Source organism: Somniosus microcephalus, unplaced genomic scaffold (genome assembly GCF_052327205.1).
Source record: "Somniosus microcephalus isolate GS21.2 unplaced genomic scaffold, FLI_Smic_1.0 unresolved_chr1, whole genome shotgun sequence".
In the NCBI taxonomy this organism is placed as follows: domain Eukaryota; kingdom Metazoa; phylum Chordata; class Chondrichthyes; order Squaliformes; family Somniosidae; genus Somniosus; species Somniosus microcephalus.
The window spans coordinates 40,648,280-40,670,379 of record NW_028225179.1 but is presented as its reverse complement, the minus strand read 5'-3'; the positions used below and the strand labels follow the sequence as shown (position 1 = coordinate 40,670,379).

General features: G+C 45.0%; 13 non-coding genes across 13 annotated transcripts; 7 read left to right on the top strand and 6 right to left on the bottom strand.

The window, feature by feature from the left end:
* The first annotated feature begins 1,111 nt into the window (after window positions 1-1,111).
* Window positions 1,112-1,185, top strand: trnat-agu (transfer RNA threonine (anticodon AGU)). Its single transcript has one exon. It is a non-coding gene; the product is annotated as a tRNA-Thr (tRNA).
* Window positions 1,186-2,391: 1,206 nt separating this feature from the next.
* Window positions 2,392-2,474, bottom strand: trnas-uga (transfer RNA serine (anticodon UGA)). The gene has a single exon. It is a non-coding gene; the product is annotated as a tRNA-Ser (tRNA).
* Window positions 2,475-4,434: 1,960 nt separating this feature from the next.
* Window positions 4,435-4,508, top strand: trnat-agu (transfer RNA threonine (anticodon AGU)). The gene has a single exon. It is a non-coding gene; the product is annotated as a tRNA-Thr (tRNA).
* Window positions 4,509-5,714: 1,206 nt separating this feature from the next.
* On the bottom strand, window positions 5,715-5,796 carry trnas-uga (transfer RNA serine (anticodon UGA)). The gene has a single exon. It is a non-coding gene; the product is annotated as a tRNA-Ser (tRNA).
* Window positions 5,797-7,742: 1,946 nt separating this feature from the next.
* trnat-agu (transfer RNA threonine (anticodon AGU)) lies at window positions 7,743-7,816 on the top strand. The gene has a single exon. It is a non-coding gene; the product is annotated as a tRNA-Thr (tRNA).
* Window positions 7,817-9,022: 1,206 nt separating this feature from the next.
* On the bottom strand, window positions 9,023-9,104 carry trnas-uga (transfer RNA serine (anticodon UGA)). The gene has a single exon. It is a non-coding gene; the product is annotated as a tRNA-Ser (tRNA).
* Window positions 9,105-11,064: 1,960 nt separating this feature from the next.
* Window positions 11,065-11,138, top strand: trnat-agu (transfer RNA threonine (anticodon AGU)). The gene has a single exon. It is a non-coding gene; the product is annotated as a tRNA-Thr (tRNA).
* Window positions 11,139-12,344: 1,206 nt separating this feature from the next.
* Window positions 12,345-12,426, bottom strand: trnas-uga (transfer RNA serine (anticodon UGA)). The gene has a single exon. It is a non-coding gene; the product is annotated as a tRNA-Ser (tRNA).
* Window positions 12,427-14,386: 1,960 nt separating this feature from the next.
* trnat-agu (transfer RNA threonine (anticodon AGU)) lies at window positions 14,387-14,460 on the top strand. Its single transcript has one exon. It is a non-coding gene; the product is annotated as a tRNA-Thr (tRNA).
* A 1,206-nt stretch (window positions 14,461-15,666) lies between these two features.
* trnas-uga (transfer RNA serine (anticodon UGA)) lies at window positions 15,667-15,748 on the bottom strand. Its single transcript has one exon. It is a non-coding gene; the product is annotated as a tRNA-Ser (tRNA).
* A 1,960-nt stretch (window positions 15,749-17,708) lies between these two features.
* On the top strand, window positions 17,709-17,782 carry trnat-agu (transfer RNA threonine (anticodon AGU)). The gene has a single exon. It is a non-coding gene; the product is annotated as a tRNA-Thr (tRNA).
* A 1,206-nt stretch (window positions 17,783-18,988) lies between these two features.
* On the bottom strand, window positions 18,989-19,070 carry trnas-uga (transfer RNA serine (anticodon UGA)). Its single transcript has one exon. It is a non-coding gene; the product is annotated as a tRNA-Ser (tRNA).
* Window positions 19,071-20,889: 1,819 nt separating this feature from the next.
* trnat-agu (transfer RNA threonine (anticodon AGU)) lies at window positions 20,890-20,963 on the top strand. The gene has a single exon. It is a non-coding gene; the product is annotated as a tRNA-Thr (tRNA).
* Window positions 20,964-22,100: the final 1,137 nt, after the last annotated feature.

Sequence of the window (22,100 nt, the reverse complement as noted above, 5' to 3'; positions counted from 1 at the left end):
GTATAACTGTTGGCTTATTTGTTCCCCAGTGTCAGAGGAAGAGTTGTCTGATCCCCCCATTTATTTCATACTAGCTGGGGAGCCCGGCGTTGCCGGGGCTGTTTTGGGGCAGGCGGTTTAAATCGAGTACCAGGCTTTGGGGCCCTGTCTGTGTCCCTTTGTGAATCTGGTGCTGGGCAACATTTTAAATCGAGTGGCAGGCTTTAGGGCCCTGTGTGTGTCCCTGTCTGTCTACCTTTTAAAAGTTTGCAAAATGAAAGTGAAACTACTTATGGCTTTGGGGCCCTGTCTGTGTCCCTTTGTGAATCTGGTGCTGGGCAACATTTTAAATCGAGTGGCAGGCTTAGGGCCCTGTCTGTGTCCCTGTATGTCTACCTTTTAAAAGGTTGAAAAATGAAAGTGAAAGTACTTATAAAACGTTTTTGGTAAATCTTATGTTACTTTTAAAAGAGATACTAACTTTGAAAGTCGTTATAGCTGGAAGCTGAAGTCATTTGAGCTGGAAGCTTAGTGAAAGAATGGCTGCCACATCCCCGAGATGAAAAGGAATAGTCCCGCCCACACACACACCGATTGGCCAACCATCAGGGGACCGTACTGTAGGATTGGTCAATCGTGATGGAACAGGATTGGTGGAACCTTGATGTCAGTCAACAATGCTCGCAGATAATGAGTTTAATTTTGAAGGTTTTTTGCTGAAGGTTTTTTGCATAAGGCGCGAACACTTTTCGTCCGACTGAAAAGTAAATACGCTTAAAACCGTCTCTGAAGCGTAAGCTTTCTTTGGAGGTAACGCGCGCGTAGGTACGCCCTGTAACTTTCGAGCGCATAGCCCGACAGACGCACAGGCGATGACAGAATGACAGACAGAATGACAGACAGAAGTACCGATTTATATATATAGGTAAGACACAAACATAGGGTAATCATTCAGAATCACCTCACAGATTGACACTGAGATAAATTAAGCAGGAGATACAGAGAGCAATGGGACATATGGCGGAATGGACAAGAGAGCTGGAGAAATAAGAAACGGCCTGAGAGTCCAGAAGACAGTGACCGGAAGCTGATAGACATCAGTGAGTGGGGGCGAGAAATTGCGCCAGCATTTGGTCCCGTGGCTTAGCTGGTCAAAGCGTCTGTCTAGTAAACAGGAGATCCTGGGTTCGATTCCCAGCGGGGCCTATTTTTATCGAATCTCCAGGGGTGAGTTTCTTCTCGTGTGAAAAGGCTACAATTCTTTTAAATGTAACTGTGCCTGCAGCAGTTCCCATTCTGGATGAAGGCTCCAGTGGCTGCGAGGCCTCCGTTGAATTTCACCGCTTCTGTATTTCTGGCGGTGCTGATTTTGGACTCTTCATCAAAAATCCATGTTTCCTAAGCAGTGCCATGCGATACTTTGCAGAGCTCCAGTTGTTGATGTGTGGTGCCGTGCTCGTATAGTGATTAATAATCTGCATTCTGGCCGCAGCAACTTCGGCTCCAAACCGAAACATAACGCAGACTTTTCTTCCTTCCACAATCAATAGCTCTCCTTTACTTTCCCCCTTCAATTTCATTATAATTTTCCTGCGGTATTTCCTTAATCTAACATTCACTTTCAGCCACTTAAACTGCTAAGTGTGCTCTGCTACCACCACTCTTCCTGGGCCACATGTCCCATACGCCCCAATCTGAGTTGGTGCTTTGAAACCAGTCGATACATTTAGACCTGCGAGACCTCCCGACAGTCAAGCTCTGCGAAAGCAGAGCCGGCCTTCGGAACCAATGCAGCCCGATTCAGAAAATTCCTTGGGAAATGAAGCTTCAAACTTTTCAAACAAATCGTTTTATTGACATAATAATACAAGTTTTACAGAGAGAGACTTGTACAACCTCAGTGGTGCAACTCAAAACTCAGAATGTTCAATTCTTCTGCTTCGGGAGAGGGAGAGATGAATTATGAGCTGGTGTCCTCCTTGTTTTTTTTCTGGTCAGTCTTCCAGATCTCCACTCCGTTTGTCTGTCTCCTGGACTGTCTCCTGGAATGTGTTCTGCTTTTCACTTTAGAATGGCTGCTCTTGTACCATTGCTGCTGACAGAAACAAGCCTTCCAGTGACTTTCCATTCTCTCTCTCCCACGGTTACACAGACTGATGCTACCGGACAGCAGCGAGTGTATGGGAAGGTACCTCAGAGACTGTCGAGGCCTCCTTATCTGGAGCTTCCAGACAATCTGCAGATAACTTTTGGAATTCGGTCAGCAAACCTTCTTGAAGTAAGTGATCCAGTTGTCTCGGCAATCCTTTAGTTTCCTTAAAACCGGCATTGAAAATTCCAAAATCCTCCAAGAGGGAGCAGATTGAAGAAAATAAATTATTTGAAGTAGTTAATTATCATAATGTGATAGCCCGCTGCGAGCAGGGCTCGAACCTGCGCGGAGAAAACCCCATTGGATTTCAAGTCCAACGCCTTAACCACTCGGCCATCGGAGCCGCGAAAATGTCGGCTCCAAGATACTAAGTTCTCAAATCGCTGACCCTGTTTATTGTTGGCGATGACGGTTTCGTGATATTTAATTTGCTGCAAATTCAGCAAGTCCAGAAGAATCGCAGCGATCATTACAATAAAAGAAAACTTCCGATATTTAACGGTATGTAAGGTGTTGAGAACAGTATGGAATATTCTGCAGGGTAATGAAAATAAACAGCAGAAACATTGTGTTCTGCTCCCACATGACACAGATCAGCCACAGCCTCTGCTCCCTGCCCGCCGGCTGCAGAAACCTTGTCTCCAGATGACAAACTGATTCTAGGTCGGAGATAAATATTCAGGGTAGAGCCTAAACGTAGCGGGTGGGATCAAATAATAAAGCAGTTATTTTAGACCAGAGACAGCGATAAATGTCCTATATTGCTCACATGCATCAATTTGTGAATCTGACATTAAATGGGTTTAAATACAGTGGGGGGATTTAAAGTAGATTCGGGGTCAATAGTTTCCAAGTTGATCTTTCCTGTGTCTCTCTTACCTCTCTGCCCCCTTCCTCCCACAGGCTGCCGGTTTTTAAACCTTGTTTTAAATCTGCTGCTTGCTGGACCAGTGCATTCCACAGTCTCACAACCCTTTCTACAAATACCCTTTCAGTGCTTGACTTCTCTGCTTATTAGTTATGAATCACCTTGAGGTGCAATGGTGGCGATTGTGACGTCAGATTAAAAGGCAGGCTATTGGAAACACGTTGGAGTCACAGTTTCTTTTGCACAGAATTGAAACAGAAACTTTTAAGCTGGAATATTGTATTTGCTGCATCACAGTAAACAATATCGTGGTATAACTGTTGGCTTATTTGTTCCCCAGTGTCAGAGGAAGAGTTGTCTGATCCCCCCATTTATTTCATACTAGCTGGTGAGCCCGGCGTTGCCGGGGCTGTTTTGGGGCAGGCGGTTTAAATCGAGTGCCAGGCTTTGGGGCCCTGTCTGTGTCCCTTTGTGAATCTGGTGCTGGGCAACATTTTAAATCGAGTGGCAGGCTTTAGGGCCCTGTGTGTGTCCCTGTCTGTCTACCTTTTAAAAGCTTGCAAAATGAAAGTGAAACTACTTATGGCTTTGGGGCCCTGTCTGTGTCCCTTTGTGAATCTGGTGCTGGGCAACATTTTAAATCGAGTGGCAAGCTTAGGGCCCTGTCTGTGTCCCTGTATGTCTACCTTTTAAAAGGTTGAAAAATGAAAGTGAAAGTACTTATAAAACGTTTTTGGTAAATCTTATGTTACTTTTAAAAGAGATACTAACTTTGAAAGTCGTTATAGCTGGAAGCTGAAGTCATTTGAGCTGGAAGCTTAGTGAAAGAATGGCTGCCACATCCCCGAGATGAAAACGAATAGTCCCGCCCACACACACACCGATTGGCCAACCATCAGGGGACCGTACTGTAGGATTGGTCAATCGTGACGGAACAGGATTGGTGGAACCTTGATGTCAGTCAATCAATGCTAGCACATAATGAGTTTAATTTTGAAGGTTTTTTGCTGAAGGTTTTTTGCATAAGGCGCGAACACTTTTCGTCCGACTGAAAAGTAAATACGCTTAAAACCGTCTCTGAAGCGTAAGCTTTCTTTGGAGGTAACGCGCGCGTAGGTATGCCCTGTAACTTTCGAGCGCATAGCCCGACAGACGCACAGGCGATGACAGAATGACAGACAGAATGACAGACAGAATGACAGACAGAAGTACCGATTTATATATATAGATAAGACACAAACATAGGGTAATCATTCAGAATCACCTCACAGATTGACACTGAGATAAATTAAGCGGGAGATACAGAGAGCAATGGGACATATGGCGGAATGGACAAGAGAGCTGGAGAAATAAGAAACGGCCTGAGAGTCCAGAAGACAGTGACCGGAAGCTGATAGACATCAGTGAGTGGGGGCGAGAAATTGCGCCAGCATTCGGTCCCGTGGCTTAGCTGGTCAAAGCGTCTGTTTAGTAAACAGGAGATCCTGGGTTCGATTCCCAGCGGGGCCTATTTTTATAGAATCTCCAGGGGTGAGTTTCTTCTCGTGTGAAAAGGCTACAATTCTTTTAAATGTAACTGTGCCTGCACCAGTTCCCATTCTGGATGAAGGCTCCAGTGGCTGCGAGGCCTCCGTTGAATTTCACCGCTTCTGTATTTCTGGCGGTGCTGATTTTGGACTCTTCATCAAAAATCCATGTTTCCTAAGCAGTGCCATGCGATACTTTGCAGAGCTCCAGTTGTTAATGTGTGGTGCCGTGCTCGTATAGTGATTAATAATCTGCATTCTGGCCGCAGCAACTTCGGCTCCAAACCGAAACATAACGCAGACTTTTCTTCCTTCCACAATCAATAGCTCTCCTTTACTTTCCCCCTTCAATTTCATTATAATTTTCCTGCGGTATTTCCTTAATCTAACATTCACTTTCAGCCACTTAAGCTGCTAAGTGTGCTCTGCTACCACCACTCTTCCTGGGCCACATGTCCCATACGCCCCAATCTGAGTTGGTGCTTTGAAACCAGTCGATACATTTAGACCTGCGAGACCTCCCGACAGTCAAGTTCTGCGAAAGCAGAGCCGGCCTTCGGAACCAATGCAGCCCGATTCAGAAAATTCCTTGGGAAATGAAGCTTCAAACTTTTCAAACAAATCGTTTCATTGACATAATAATAAATGTTTTACAGAGAGAGACTTGTACAACCTCAGTGGTGCAAGTCAAAACTCAGAATGATCAATTCTTCTGCTTCGGGAGAGGGAGAGATGAATTATGAGTTGGTGTCCTCCTTGTTTTTTTTCTGGTCAGTCTTCCAGATCTCCACTCCGTTTGTCTGTCTCCTGGACTGTCTCCTGGAATGTGTTCTGCTTTTCAGTTTAGAATGGCTGCTCTTGTACCATTGCTGCTGACAGAAACAAGCCTTCCAGTGACTTTCCATTCTCTCTCTCCCACGGTTACACAGACTGATGCTACCGGACAGCAGCGAGTGTATGGGAAGGTACCTCAGAGACTGTCGAGGCCTCCTTATCTGGAGCTTCCAGACAATCTGCAGATAACTTCTGGAATTCGGTCAGCAAACCTTCTTGAAGTAAGTGATCCAGTTGTCTCGGCAATCCTTTAGTTTCCTTAAAACCGGCATTGAAAATTCCAAAATCCTCCAAGAGGGAGCAGATTGAAGAAAATAAATTATTTGAAGTAGTTAATTATCATAATGAGATAGCCCGCTGCGAGCAGGGCTCGAACCTGCGCGGGGAAACCCCATTGGATTTCAAGTCCAACGCCTTAACCGCTCGGCCATCGCAGCCGCGAAAATGTCGGCTCCAAGATACTAAGTTCTCAAATCGCTGACCCTGTTTATTGTTGGCGATGACGGTTTCGTGATATTTAATTTGCTGCAAATTCAGCAACTCCAGAAGAATCGCAGCGATCATTACAATAAAAGAAAACTTCCGATATTTAACGGTATGTAAGGTGTTGAGAACAGTATGGAATATTCTGCAGGGTAATGAAAATAAACAGCAGAAACATTGTGTTCTGCTCCCACATGACACAGATCAGCCACAGCCTCTGCTCCCTGCCCGCCGGCTGCAGAAACCTTGTCTCCAGATTACAAACTGATTCTAGGTCGGAGATAAATATTCAGGGTAGAGCCTAGACGCAGCGGGTGGGATCAAATAATAAAGCAGTTATTTTAGACCAGAGACAGCGATAAATGTCCTATATTGCTCACATGCATCAATTTGTGAATCTGACATTAAATGGGTTTAAATACAGTGGGGGGATTTAATGTAGATTCGGGGTCAATAGTTTCCAAGTTGATGTTTCCTGTGTCTCTCTTGCCTCTCTGCCCCCTTCCTCCCACAGGCTGCCGGTTTTTAAACCTTGTTTTAAATCTGCTGCTTGCTGGACCACTGCATTCCACAGTCTCACAACCCTTTCTACAAATACCCTTTCAGTGCTTGACTTCTCTGCTTATTAGTTATGAATCACCTTGAGGTGCAATGGTGGCGATTGTGACGTCAGATTAAAAGGCAGGCTATTGGAAACACGTTGGAGTCACAGTTTCTTTTGCACAGAATTGAAACTGAAACTTTTAAGCTGGAATATTGTATTTGCTGCATCACAGTAAACAATATCGTGGTATAACTGTTGGCTTATTTGTTCCCCAGTGTCAGAGGAAGAGTTGTCTGATCCCCCCATTTATTTCATACTAGCTGGGGAGCCCGGCGTTGCCGGGGCTGTTTTGGGGCAGGCGGTTTAAATCGAGTGCCAGGCTTTGGGGCCCTGTCTGTGTCCCTTTGTGAATCTGGTGCTGGGCAACATTTTAAATCGAGTGGCAGGCTTTAGGGCCCTGTGTGTGTCCCTGTCTGTCTACCTTTTAAAAGCTTGCAAAATGAAAGTGAAACTACTTATGGCTTTGGGGCCCTGTCTGTGTCCCTTTGTGAATCTGGTGCTGGGCAACATTTTAAATCGAGTGGCAGGCTTAGGGCCCTGTCTGTGTCCCTGTATGTCTACCTTTTAAAAGGTTGGAAAATGAAAGTGAAAGTACTTATAAAACGTTTTTGGTAAATCTTATGTTACTTTTAAAAGAGATACTAACTTTGAAAGTCGTTATAGCTGGAAGCTGAAGTCATTTGAGCTAGAAGCTTAGTGAAAGAATGGCTGCCACAGCCCCGAGATGAAAACGAATAGTCCCGCCCACACACACACCGATTGGCCAACCATCATGGGACCGTACTGTAGGATTGGTCAATCGTGACGGAACAGGATTGGTGGAACCTTGATGTCAGTCAATCAATGCTAGCAGATAATGAGTTTAATTTTGAAGGTTTTTTGCATAAGGCGCGAACACTTTTCGTCCGACTGAAAAGTAAATATGCTTAAAACCGTCTCTGAAGCATAAGCTTTCTTTGGAGGTAACGCGCGCGTAGGTACGCCCTGTAACTTTCGAGCGCATAGCCCGACAGACGCACAGGCGATGACAGAATGACAGACAGAATGACAGACAGAATGACAGACAGAAGTACCGATTTATATATATAGATAAGACACAAACATAGGGTAATCATTCAGAATCACCTCACAGATTGACACTGAGATAAATTAAGCGGGAGATACAGAGAGCAATGGGACATATGGCGGAATGGACAAGAGAGCTGGAGAAATAAGAAACGGCCTGAGAGTCCAGAAGACAGTGAACGCAAGCTGATAGACATCAGTGAGTGGGGGCGAGAAATTGCGCCAGCATTCGGTCCCGTGGCTTAGCTGGTCAAAGCGTCTGTCTAGTAAACAGGAGATCCTGGGTTCGATTCCCAGCGGGGCCTATTTTTACAGAATCTCCAGGGGTGAGTTTCTTCTCGTGTGGAAAGGCTACAATTCTTTTAAATGTAACTGTGCCTGCAGCAGTTCCCATTCTGGATGAAGGCTCCAGTGGCTGCGAGGCCTCCGTTGAATTTCACCGCTTCTGTATTTCTGGCGGTGCTGATTTTGGACTCTTCATCAAAAATCCATGTTTCCTAAGCAGTGCCATGCGATACTTTGCAGAGCTCCAGTTGTTGATGTGTGGTGCCGTGCTCGTATAGTGATTAATAATCTGCATTCTGGCCGCAGCAACTTCGGCTCCAAACCGAAACATAACGCAGACTTTTCTTCCTTCCACAATCAATAGCTCTCCTTTACTTTCCCCCTTCAATTTCATTATAATTTTCCTGCGGTATTTCCTTAATCTAACATTCACTTTCAGCCACTTAAACTGCTAAGTGTGCTCTGCTACCACCACTCTTCCTGGGCCACATGTCCCATACGCCCCAATCTGAGTTGGTGCTTTGAAACCAGTCGATACATTTAGACCTGCGAGACCTCCCGACAGTCAAGCTCTGCGAAAGCAGAGCCGGCCTTCGGAACCAATGCAGCCCGATTCAGAAAATTCCTTGGGAAATGAAGCTTCAAACTTTTCAAACAAATCGTTTTATTGACATAATAATACAAGTTTTACAGAGAGAGACTTGTACAACCTCAGTGGTGCAACTCAAAACTCAGAATGTTCAATTCTTCTGCTTCGGGAGAATGAGAGATGAATTATGAGTTGGTGTCCTCCTTGTTTTTTTTCTTGTCAGTCTTCCAGATCTCCACTCCGTTTGTCTGTCTCCTGGACTGTCTCCTGGAATGTGTTCTGCTTTTCACTTTAGAATGGCTGCTCTTGTACCATTGCTGTTGACAGAAACAAGCCTTCCAGTGACTTTCCATTCTCTAACTCCCACGGTTACACAGACTGATGCTACCGGACAGCAGCGAGTGTATGGGAAGGTACCTCAGAGACTGTCGAGGCCTCCTTATCTGGAGCTTCCAGACAATCTGCAGATAACTTTTGGAATTCGGTCAGCAAACCTTCTTGAAGTAAGTGATCCAGTTGTCTCGGCAATCCTTTAGTTTCCTTAAAACCGGCATTGAAAATTCCAAAGTCCTCCAAGAGGGAGCAGATTGAAGAAAATAAATTATTTGAAGTAGTTAATTATCATAATGAGATAGCCCGCTGCGAGCAGGGCTCGGACCTGCGCGGGGAAACCCCATTGGATGTCAAGTCCAACGCCTTAACCACTCGGCCATCGCAGCCGCGAAAATGTCGGCTCCAAGATACTAAGTTCTCAAATCGCTGACCCTGTTTATTGTTGGCGATGACGGTTTCGTGATATTTAATTTGCTGCAAATTCAGCAACTCCAGAAGAATCGCAGCGATCATTACAATAAAAGAAAACTTCCGATATTTAACGGTATGTAAGGTGTTGAGAACAGTATGGAATATTCTGCAGGGTAATGAAAATAAACAGCAGAAACATTGTGTTCTGCTCCCACATGACACAGATCAGCCACAGCCTCTGCTCCCTGCCCGCCGGCTGCAGAAACCTTGTCTCCAGATTACAAACTGATTCTAGGTCGGAGATAAATATTCAGGGTAGAGCCTAAACGCAGCGGGTGGGATCAAATAATAAAGCAGTTATTTTAGACCAGAGACAGCGATAAATGTCCTATATTGCTCACATGCATCAATTTGTGAATCTGACATTAAATGGGTTTAAATACAGTGGGGGGATTTAAAGTAGATTCGGGGTCAATAGTTTCCAAGTTGATGTTTCCTGTGTCTCTCTTGCCTCTCCGCCCCCTTCCTCCCACAGGCTGCCGGTTTTTAAACCTTGTTTTAAATCTGCTGCTTGCTGGACCACTGCATTCCACAGTCTCACAACCCTTTCTACAAATACCCTTTCAGTGCTTGACTTCTCTGCTTATTAGTTATGAATCACCTTGAGGTGCAATGGTGGCGATTGTGACGTCAGATTAAAAGGCAGGCTATTGGAAACACGTTGGAGTCACAGTTTCTTTTGCACAGAATTGAAACTGAAACTTTTAAGCTGGAATATTGTATTTGCTGCATCACAGTAAACAATATCGTGGTATAACTGTTGGCTTATTTGTTCCCCAGTGTCAGAGGAAGAGTTGTCTGATCCCCCCATTTATTTCATACTAGCTGGGGAGCCCGGCGTTGCTGGGGATGTTTTGGGGCAGGCGGTTTAAATCGAGTGCCAGGCTTTGGGGCCCTGTCTGTGTCCCTTTGTGAATCTGGTGCTGGGCAACATTTTAAATCGAGTGGCAGGCTTTAGGGCCCTGTGTGTGTCCCTGTCTGTCTACCTTTTAAAAGCTTGCAAAATGAAAGTGAAACTACTTATGGCTTTGGGGCCCTGTCTGTGTCCCTTTGTGAATCTGGTGCTGGGCAACATTTTAAATCGAGTGGCAGGCTTAGGGCCCTCTCTGTGTCCCTGTATGTCTACCTTTTAAAAGGTTGAAAAATGAAAGTGAAAGTACTTATAAAACGTTTTTGGTAAATCTTATGTTATTTTTAAAAGAGATACTAACTTTGAAAGTCGTTATAGCTGGAAGCTGAAGTCATTTGAGCTGGAAGCTTAGTGAAAGAATGGCTGCCACATCCCCGAGATGAAAATGAATAGTCCCGCCCACACACACACCGATTGGCCAACCATCAGGGGACCGTACTGTAGGATTGGTCAATCGTGACCGAACAGGATTGGTGGAACCTTGATGTCAGTCAATCAATGCTAGCAGATAATGAGTTTAATTTTGAAGGTTTTTTGCTGAAGGTTTTTTGCATAAGGCGCGAACACTTTTCGTCCGACTGAAAAGTAAATATGCTTAAAACCGTCTCTGAAGCGTAAGCTTTCTTTGGAGGTAACGCGCGCGTAGGTACGCCCTGTAACTTTCGAGCGCATAGCCCGACAGACGCACAGGCGATGACAGAATGACAGACAGAATGACAGACAGAATGACAGACAGAAGTACCGATTTATATATATAGATAAGACACAAACATAGGGTAATCATTCAGAATCACCTCACAGATTGACACTGAGATAAATTAAGCGGGAGATACAGAGAGCAATGGGACATATGGCGGAATGGACAAGAGAGCTGGAGAAATAAGAAACGGCCTGAGAGTCCAGAAGACAGTGACCGGAAGCTGATAGACATCAGTGAGTGGGGGCGAGAAATTGCGCCACCATTCGGTCCCGTGGCTTAGCTGGTCAAAGCGTCTGTCTAGTAAACAGGAGATCCTGGGTTCGATTCCCAGCGGGGCCTATTTTTATAGAATCTCCAGGGGTGAGTTTCTTCTCGTGTGAAAAGGCTACAATTCTTTTAAATGTAACTGTGCCTGCACCAGTTCCCATTCTGGATGAAGGCTCCAGTGGCTGCGAGGCCTCCGTTGAATTTCACCGCTTCTGTATTTCTGGCGGTGCTGATTTTGGACTCTTCATCAAAAATCCATGTTTCCTAAGCAGTGCCATGCGATACTTTGCAGAGCTCCAGTTGTTGATGTGTGGTGCCGTGCTCGTATAGTGATTAATAATCTGCATTCTGGCCGCAGCAACTTCGGCTCCAAACCGAAACATAACGCAGACTTTTCTTCCTTCCACAATCAATAGCTCTCCTTTACTTTCCCCCTTCAATTTCATTATAATTTTCCTGCGGTATTTCCTTAATCTAACATTCACTTTCAGCCACTTAAACTGCTAAGTGTGCTCTGCTACCACCACTCTTCCTGGGCCACATGTCCCATACGCCCCAATCTGAGTTGGTGCTTTGAAACCAGTCGATACATTTAGACCTGCGAGACCTCCCGACAGTCAAGCTCTGCGAAAGCAGAGCCGGCCTTCGGAACCAATGCAGCCCGATTCAGAAAATTCCTTGGGAAATGAAGCTTCAAACTTTTCAAACAAATCGTTTTATTGACATAATAATACAAGTTTTACAGAGAGAGACTTGTACAACCTCAGTGGTGCAACTCAAAACTCAGAATGTTCAATTCTTCTGCTTCGGGAGAGGGAGAGATGAATTATGAGTTGGTGTCCTCCTTGTTTTTTTTCTGGTCAGTCTTCCAGGTCTCCACTCCGTTTGTCTGTCTCCTGGACTGTCTCCTGGAATGTGTTCTGCTTTTCACTTTAGAATGGCTGCTCTTGTACCATTGCTGCTGACAGAAACAAGCCTTCCAGTGACTTTCCATTCTCTCTCTCCCACGGTTACACAGACTGATGCTACCGGACAGCAGCGAGTGTATGGGAAGGTACCTCAGAGACTGTCGAGGCCTCCTTATCTGGAGCTTCCAGACAATCTGCAGATAACTTTTGGAATTCGGTCAGCAAACCTTCTTGAAGTAAGTGATCCAGTTGTCTCGGCAATCCTTTAGTTTCCTTAAAACCGGCATTGAAAATTCCAAAATCCTCCAAGAGGGAGCAGATTGAAGAAAATAAATTATTTGAAGTAGTTAATTATCATAATGAGATAGCCCGCTGCGAGCAGGGCTCGAACCTGCGCGGGGAAACCCCATTGAATTTCAAGTCCAACGCCTTAACCACTCGGCCATCGCAGCCGCGAAAATGTCGGCCCCAAGATACTAAGTTCTCAAATCGCTGACCCTGTTTATTGTTGGCGATGACGGTTTCGTGATATTTAATTTGCTGCAAATTCAGCAACTCCAGAAGAATCGCAGCGATCATTACAATAAAAGAAAACTTCCGATATTTAACGGTATGTAAGGTGTTGAGAACAGTATGGAATATTCTGCAGGGTAATGAAAATAAACAGCAGAAACATTGTGTTCTGCTCCCACATGACACAGATCAGCCACAGCCTCTGCTCCCTGCCCGCCGGCTGCAGAAACCTTGTCTCCAGATTACAAACTGATTCTAGGTCGGAGATAAATATTCAGGGTAGAGCCTAAACGCAGCGGGTGGGATCAAATAATAAAGCAGTTATTTTAGACCAGAGACAGCGATAAATGTCCTATATTGCTCACATGCATCAATTTGTGAATCTGACATTAAATGGGTTTAAATACAGTGGGGGGATTTAAAGTAGATTCGGGGTCAATAGTTTCCAAGTTGATGTTTCCTGTGTCTCTCTTGCCTCTCTGCCCCCTTCCTCCCACAGGCTGCCGGTTTTTAAACCTTGTTTTAAATCTGCTGCTTGCTGGACCACTGCATTCCACAGTCTCACAACCCTTTCTACAAATACCCTTTCAGTGCTTGACTTCTCTGCTTATTAGTTATGAATCACCTTGAGGTGCAATGGTGGCGATTGTGACGTCAGACTAAAAGGCAGGCTATTGGAAACACGTTGGAGTCACAGTTTCTTTTGCACAGAATTGAAACTGAAACTTTTAAGCTGGAATATTGTATTTGCTGCATCACAGTAAACAATATCGTGGTATAACTGTTGGCTTATTTGTTCCCCAGTGTCAGAGGAAGAGTTGTCTGATCCCCCCATTTATTTCATACTAGCTGGGGAGCCCGGCGTTGCTGGGGATGTTTTGGGGCAGGCGGTTTAAATCGAGTGCCAGGCTTTGGGGCCCTGTCTGTGTCCCTTTGTGAATCTGGTGCTGGGCAACATTTTAAATCGAGTGGCAGGCTTTAGGGCCCTGTGTGTGTCCCTGTCTGTCTACCTTTTAAAAGCTTGCAAAATGAAAGTGAAACTACTTATGGCTTTGGGGCCCTGTCTGTGTCCCTTTGTGAATCTGGTGCTGGGCAACATTTTAAATCGAGTGGCAGGCTTAGGGCCCTCTCTGTGTCCCTGTATGTCTACCTTTTAAAAGGTTGAAAAATGAAAGTGAAAGTACTTATAAAACGTTTTTGGTAAATCTTATATTATTTTTAAAAGAGATACTAACTTTGAAAGTCGTTATAGCTGGAAGCTGAAGTCATTTGAGCTGGAAGCTTAGTGAAAGAATGGCTGCCACATCCCCGAGATGAAAATGAATAGTCCCGCCCACACACACACCGATTGGCCAACCATCAGGGGACCGTACTGTAGGATTGGTCAATCGTGACCGAACAGGATTGGTGGAACCTTGATGTCAGTCAATCAATGCTAGCAGATAATGAGTTTAATTTTGAAGGTTTTTTGCTGAAGGTTTTTTGCATAAGGCGCGAACACTTTTCGTCCGACTGAAAAGTAAATATGCTTAAAACCGTCTCTGAAGCGTAAGCTTTCTTTGGAGGTAACGCGCGCGTAGGTACGCCCTGTAACTTTCGAGCGCATAGCCCGACAGACGCACAGGCGATGACAGAATGACAGACAGAATGACAGACAGAATGACAGACAGAAGTACCGATTTATATATATAGATAAGACACAAACATAGGGTAATCATTCAGAATCACCTCACAGATTGACACTGAGATAAATTAAGCGGGAGATACAGAGAGCAATGGGACATATGGCGGAATGGACAAGAGAGCTGGAGAAATAAGAAACGGCCTGAGAGTCCAGAAGACAGTGACCGGAAGCTGATAGACATCAGTGAGTGGGGGCGAGAAATTGCGCCAGCATTCGGTCCCGTGGCTTAGCTGGTCAAAGCGTCTGTCTAGTAAACAGGAGATCCTGGGTTCGATTCCCAGCGGGGCCTATTTTTATAGAATCTCCAGGGGTGAGTTTCTTCTCGTGTGAAAAGGCTACAATTCTTTTAAATGTAACTGTGCCTGCACCAGTTCCCATTCTGGATGAAGGCTCCAGTGGCTGCGAGGCCTCCGTTGAATTGCACCGCTTCTGTATTTCTGGCGGTGCTGATTTTGGACTCTTCATCAAAAATCCATGTTTCCTAAGCAGTGCCATGCGATACTTTGCAGAGCTCCAGTTGTTGATGTGTGGTGCCGTGCTCGTATAGTGATTAATAATCTGCATTCTGGCCGCAGCTACTTCGGCTCCAAACCGAAACATAACGCAGACTTTTCTTCCTTCCACAATCAATAGCTCTCCTTTACTTTCCCCCTTCAATTTCATTATAATTTTCCTGCGGTATTTCCTTAATCTAACAATCACTTTCAGCCACTTAAACTGCTAAGTGTGCTCTGCTACCACCACTCTTCCTGGGCCACATGTCCCATACGCCCCAATCTGAGTTGGTGCTTTGAAACCAGTCGATACATTTAGACCTGCGAGACCTCCCGACAGTCAAGCTCTGCGAAAGCAGAGCCGGCCTTCGGAACCAATGCAGCCCGATTCAGAAAATTCCTTGGGAAATGAAGCTTCAAACTTTTCAAACAAATCGTTTTATTGACATAATAATACAAGTTTTACAGAGAGAGACTTGTACAACCTCAGTGGTGCAGCTCAAAACTCAGAATGTTCAATTCTTCTGCTTCGGGAGAGGGAGAGATGAATTATGAGTTGGTGTCCTCCTTGTTTTTTTTCTGGTCAGTCTTCCAGATCTCCACTCCGTTTGTCTGTCTCCTGGACTGTCTCCTGGAATGTGTTCTGCTTTTCACTTTAGAATGGCTGCTCTTGTACCATTGCTGCTGACAGAAACAAGCCTTCCAGTGACTTTCCATTCTCTCTCTCCCACGGTTACACAGACTGATGCTACCGGACAGCAGCGAGTGTATGGGAAGGTACCTCAGAGACTGTCGAGGCCTCCTTATCTGGAGCTTCCAGACAATCTGCAGATAACTTTTGGAATTCGGTCAGCAAACCTTCTTGAAGTAAGTGATCCAGTTGTCTCGGCAATCCTTTAGTTTCCTTAAAACCGGCATTGAAAATTCCAAAATCCTCCAAGAGGGAGCAGATTGAAGAAAATAAATTATTTGAAGTAGTTAATTATCATAATGCGATAGCCCGCTGCGAGCAGGGCTCGAACCTGCGCGGGGAAACCCCATTGAATTTCAAGTCCAACGCCTTAACCACTCGGCCATCGCAGCCGCGAAAATGTCGGCCCCAAGATACTAAGTTCTCAAATCGCTGACCCTGTTTATTGTTGGCGATGACGGTTTCGTGATATTTAATTTGCTGCAAATTCAGCAACTCCAGAAGAATCGCAGCGATCATTACAATAAAAGAAAACTTCCGATATTTAACGGTATGTAAGGTGTTGAGAACAGTATGGAATATTCTGCAGGGTAATGAAAATAAACAGCAGAAACATTGTGTTCTGCTCCCACATGACACAGATCAGCCACAGCCTCTGCTCCCTGCCCGCCGGCTGCAGAAACCTTGTCTCCAGATTACAAACTGATTCTAGGTCGGAGATAAATATTCAGGGTAGAGCCTAAACGCAGCGGGTGGGATCAAATAATAAAGCAGTTATTTTAGACCAGAGACAGCGATAAATGTCCTATATTGCTCACATGCATCAATTTGTGAATCTGACATTAAATGGGTTTAAGTACAGTGGGGGGATTTAAAGTAGATTCGGGGTCAATAGTTTCCAAGTTGATGTTTCCTGTGTCTCTCTTGCCTCTCTGCCCCCTTCCTCCCACAGGCTGCCGGTTTTTAAACCTTGTTTTAAATCTGCTGCTTGCTGGACCACTGCATTCCACAGTCTCACAACCCTTTCTACAAATACCCTTTCAGTGCTTGACTTCTCTGCTTATTAGTTATGAATCACCTTGAGGTGCAATGGTGGCGATTGTGACGTCAGACTAAAAGGCAGGCTATTGGAAACACGTTGGAGTCACAGTTTCTTTTGCACAGAATTGAAACTGAAACTTTTAAGCTGGAATATTGTATTTGCTGCATCACAGTAAACAATATCGTGGTATAACTGTTGGCTTATTTGTTCCCCAGTGTCAGAGGAAGAGTTGTCTGATCCCCCCATTTATTTCATACTAGCTGGGGAGCCCGGCGTTGCTGGGGATGTTTTGGGGCAGGCGGTTTAAATCGAGTGCCAGGCTTTGGGGCCCTGTCTGTGTCCCTTTGTGAATCTGGTGCTGGGCATCATTTTAAATCGAGTGGCAGGCTTTAGGGCCCTGTGTGTGTCCCTGTCTGTCTACCTTTTAAAAGCTTGCAAAATGAAAGTGAAACTACTTATGGCTTTGGGGCCCTGTCTGTGTCCCTTTGTGAATCTGGTGCTGGGCAACATTTTAAATCGAGTGGCAGGCTTAGGGCCCTCTCTGTGTCCCTGTATGTCTACCTTTTAAAAGGTTGAAAAATGAAAGTGAAAGTACTTATAAAACGTTTTTGGTAAATCTTATATTATTTTTAAAAGAGATACTAACTTTGAAAGTCGTTATAGCTGGAAGCTGAAGTCATTTGAGCTGGAAGCTTAGTGAAAGAATGGCTGCCACATCCCCGAGATGAAAATGAATAGTCCCGCCCACACACACACCGATTGGCCAACCATCAGGGGACCGTACTGTAGGATTGGTCAATCGTGACCGAACAGGATTGGTGGAACCTTGATGTCAGTCAATCAATGCTAGCAGATAATGAGTTTAATTTTGAAGGTTTTTTGCTGAAGGTTTTTTGCATAAGGCGCGAACACTTTTCGTCCGACTGAAAAGTAAATATGCTTAAAACCGTCTCTGAAGCGTAAGCTTTCTTTGGAGGTAACGCGCGCGTAGGTACGCCCTGTAACTTTCGAGCGCATAGCCCGACAGACGCACAGGCGATGACAGAATGACAGACAGAATGACAGACAGAATGACAGACAGAAGTACCGATTTATATATATAGATAAGACACAAACATAGGGTAATCATTCAGAATCACCTCACAGATTGACACTGAGATAAATTAAGCAGGAGATACAGAGAGCAATGGGACATATGGCGGAATGGACAAGAGAGCTGGAGAAATAAGAAACGGCCTGAGAGTCCAGAAGACAGTGACCGGAAGCTGATAGACATCAGTGAGTGGGGGCGAGAAATTGCGCCAGCATTCGGTCCCGTGGCTTAGCTGGTCAAAGCGTCTGTCTAGTAAACAGGAGATCCTGGGTTCGATTCCCAGCGGGGCCTATTTTTATAGAATCTCCAGGGGTGAGTTTCTTCTCGTGTGAAAAGGCTACAATTCTTTTAAATGTAACTGTGCCTGCACCAGTTCCCATTCTGGATGAAGGCTCCAGTGGCTGCGAGGCCTCCGTTGAATTGCACCGCTTCTGTATTTCTGGCGGTGCTGATTTTGGACTCTTCATCAAAAATCCATGTTTCCTAAGCAGTGCCATGCGATACTTTGCAGAGCTCCAGTTGTTGATGTGTGGTGCCGTGCTCGTATAGTGATTAATAATCTGCATTCTGGCCGCAGCTACTTCGGCTCCAAACCGAAACATAACGCAGACTTTTCTTCCTTCCACAATCAATAGCTCTCCTTTACTTTCCCCCTTCAATTTCATTATAATTTTCCTGCGGTATTTCCTTAATCTAACATTCACTTTCAGCCACTTAAACTGCTAAGTGTGCTCTGCTACCACCACTCTTCCTGGGCCACATGTCCCATACGCCCCAATCTGAGTTGGTGCTTTGAAACCAGTCGATACATTTAGACCTGCGAGACCTCCCGACAGTCAAGCTCTGCGAAAGCAGAGCCGGCCTTCGGAACCAATGCAGCCCGATTCAGAAAATTCCTTGGGAAATGAAGCTTCAAACTTTTCAAACAAATCGTTTTATTGACATAATAATACAAGTTTTACAGAGAGAGACTTGTACAACCTCAGTGGTGCAGCTCAAAACTCAGAATGTTCAATTCTTCTGCTTCGGGAGAGGGAGAGATGAATTATGAGTTGGTGTCCTCCTTGTTTTTTTTCTGGTCAGTCTTCCAGATCTCCACTCCGTTTGTCTGTCTCCTGGACTGTCTCCTGGAATGTGTTCTGCTTTTCACTTTAGAATGGCTGCTCTTGTACCATTGCTGCTGACAGAAACAAGCCTTCCAGTGACTTTCCATTCTCTCTCTCCCACGGTTACACAGACTGATGCTACCGGACAGCAGCGAGTGTATGGGAAGGTACCTCAGAGACTGTCGAGGCCTCCTTATCTGGAGCTTCCAGACAATCTGCAGATAACTTTTGGAATTCGGTCAGCAAACCTTCTTGAAGTAAGTGATCCAGTTGTCTCGGCAATCCTTTAGTTTCCTTAAAACCGGCATTGAAAATTCCAAAATCCTCCAAGAGGGAGCAGATTGAAGAAAATAAATTATTTGAAGTAGTTAATTATCAAAATGAGATAGCCCGCTGCGAGCAGGGCTCGAACCTGCGCGGAGAAACCCCATTGGATTTCAAGTCCAACGCCTTAACCACTCGGCCATCGCAACCGCGAAAATATCGGCCCCAAGATACTAAGTTCTCAAATCGCTGACCCTGTTTATTGTTGGCGATGACGGTTTCGTGATATTTAATTTGCTGCAAATTCAGCAAGTCCAGAAGAGTCGCAGCGATCATTACAATAAAAGAAAACTTCCGATATTTAACGGTATGTAAGATGTTGAGAACAGTATGGAATATTCTGCAGGGTACTGAAAATAAACAGCAGAAACATTGTGTTCTGCTCCCACATGACACAGATCAGCCACAGCCTCTGCTCCCTGCCCGCCGGCTGCAGAAACCTTGTCTCCAGATTACAAACTGATTCTAGGTCGGAGATAAATATTCAGGGTAGAGCCTAAACGCAGCGGGTGGGACCAAATAATAAAGCAGTTATTTTAGACCAGAGACAGCGATAAATGTCCTATATTGCTCACATGCATCAATTTGTGAATCTGACATTAAATGGGTTTAAATACAGTGGGGGGATTTAAAGTAGATTCGGGGTCAATAGTTTCCAAGTTGATCTTTCCTGTGTCTCTCTTGCCTCTCTGCCCCCTTCCTCCCACAGGCTGCCGGTTTTTAAACCTTGTTTTAAATCTGCTGCTTGCTGGACCAGTGCATTCCACAGTCTCACAACCCTTTCTACAAATACCCTTTCAGTGCTTGACTTCTCTGCTTATTAGTTATGAATCACCTTGAGGTGCAATGGTGGCGATTGTGACGTCAGATTAAAAGGCAGGCTATTGGAAACACGTTGGAGTCACAGTTTCTTTTGCACAGAATTGAAACTGAAACTTTTAAGCTGGAATATTGTATTTGCTGCATCACAGTAAACAATATCGTGGTATAACTGTTGGCTTATTTGTTCCCCAGTGTCAGAGGAAGAGTTGTCTGATCCCCCCATTTATTTCATACTAGCTGGGGAGCCCGGCGTTGCCGGGGCTGTTTTGGGGCAGGCGGTTTAAATCGAGTGCCAGGCTTTGGGGCCCTGTCTGTGTCCCTTTGTGAATCTGGTGCTGGGCAACATTTTAAATCGAGTGGCAGGCTTAGGGCCCTGTCTGTGTCCCTGTATGTCTACCTTTTAAAAGGTTGGAAAATGAAAGTGAAAGTACTTATAAAACGTTTTTGGTAAATCTTATGTTACTTTTAAAAGAGATACTAACTTTGAAAGTCGTTATAGCTGGAAGCTGAAGTCATTTGAGCTAGAAGCTTAGTGAAAGAATGGCTGCCACAGCCCCGAGATGAAAACGAATAGTCCCGCCCACACACACACCGATTGGCCAACCATCATGGGACCGTACTGTAGGATTGGTCAATCGTGACGGAACAGGATTGGTGGAACCTTGATGTCAGTCAATCAATGCTAGCAGATAATGAGTTTAATTTTGAAGGTTTTTTGCTGAAGGTTTTTTGCATAAGGCGCGAACACTTTTCGTCCGACTGAAAAGTAAATATGCTTAAAACCGTCTCTGAAGCGTAAGCTTTCTTTGGAGGTAACGCGCGCGTAGGTACGCCCTGTAACTTTCGAGCGCATAGCCCGACAGACGCACAGGCGATGACAGAATGACAGACAGAATGACAGACAGAATGACAGACAGAAGTACCGATTTATATATATAGATAAGACACAAACATAGGGTAATCATTCAGAATCACCTCACAGATTGACACTGAGATAAATTAAGTGGGAGATACAGAGAGCAATGGGACATATGGCGGAATGGACAAGTGAGCTGGAGAAATAAGAAACGGCCTGAGAGTCCAGAAGACAGTGACCGGAAGCTGATAGACATCAGTGAGTGGGGGCGAGATATTGCGCCAGCATTCGGTCCCGTGGCTTAGCTGGTCAAAGCGTCTGTCTAGTAAACAGGAGATCCTGGGTTCGATTCCCAGCGGGGCCTATTTTTATAGAATCTCCAGGGGTGAGTTTCTTCTCGTGTGAAAAGGCTACAATTCTTTTAAATGTAACTGTGCCTGCACCAGTTCCCATTCTGGATGAAGGCTCCAGTGGCTGCGAGGCCTCCGTTGAATTTCACCGCTTCTGTATTTCTGGCGGTGCTGATTTTGGACTCTTCATCAAAAATCCATGTTTCCTAAGCAGTGCCATGCGATACTTTGCAGAGCTCCAGTTGTTGATGTGTGGTGCCGTGCTCGTATAGTGATTAATAATCTGCATTCTGGCCGCAGCAACTTCGGCTCCAAACCGAAACATAACGCAGACTTTTCTTCCTTCCACAATCAATAGCTCTCCTTTACTTTCCCCCTTCAATTTCATTATAATTTTCCTGCGGTATTTCCTTAATCTAACATTCACTTTCAGCCACTTAAACTGCTAAGTGTGCTCTGCTACCACCACTCTTCCTGGGCCACATGTCCCATACGCCCCAATCTGAGTTGGTGCTTTGAAACCAGTCGATACATTTAGACCTGCGAGACCTCCCGACAGTCAAGCTCTGCGAAAGCAGAGCCGGCCTTCGGAACCAATGCAGCCCGATTCAGAAAATTCCTTGGGAAATGAAGCTTCAAACTTTTCAAACAAATCGTTTTATTTACATAATAATACAAGTTTTACAGAGAGAGACTTGTACAACCTCAGTGGTGCAACTCAAAACTCAGAATGTTCAATTCTTCTGCTTCGGGAGAGGGAGAGATGAATTATGAGTTGGTGTCCTCCTTGTTTTTTTTCTGGTCAGTCTTCCAGATCTCCACTCCGTTTGTCTGTCTCCTGGACTGTCTCCTGGAATGTGTTCTGCTTTTCACTTTAGAATGGCTGCTCTTGTACCATTGCTGCTGACAGAAACAAGCCTTCCAGTGACTTTCCATTCTCTCTCTCCCACGGTTACACAGACTGATGCTACCGGACAGCAGCGAGTGTATGGGAAGGTACCTCAGAGACTGTCGAGGCCTCCTTATCTGGAGCTTCCAGACAATCTGCAGATAACTTTTGGAATTCGGTCAGCAAACCTTCTTGAAGTAAGTGATCCAGTTGTCTCGGCAATCCTTTAGTTTCCTTAAAACCGGCATTGAAAATTCCAAAA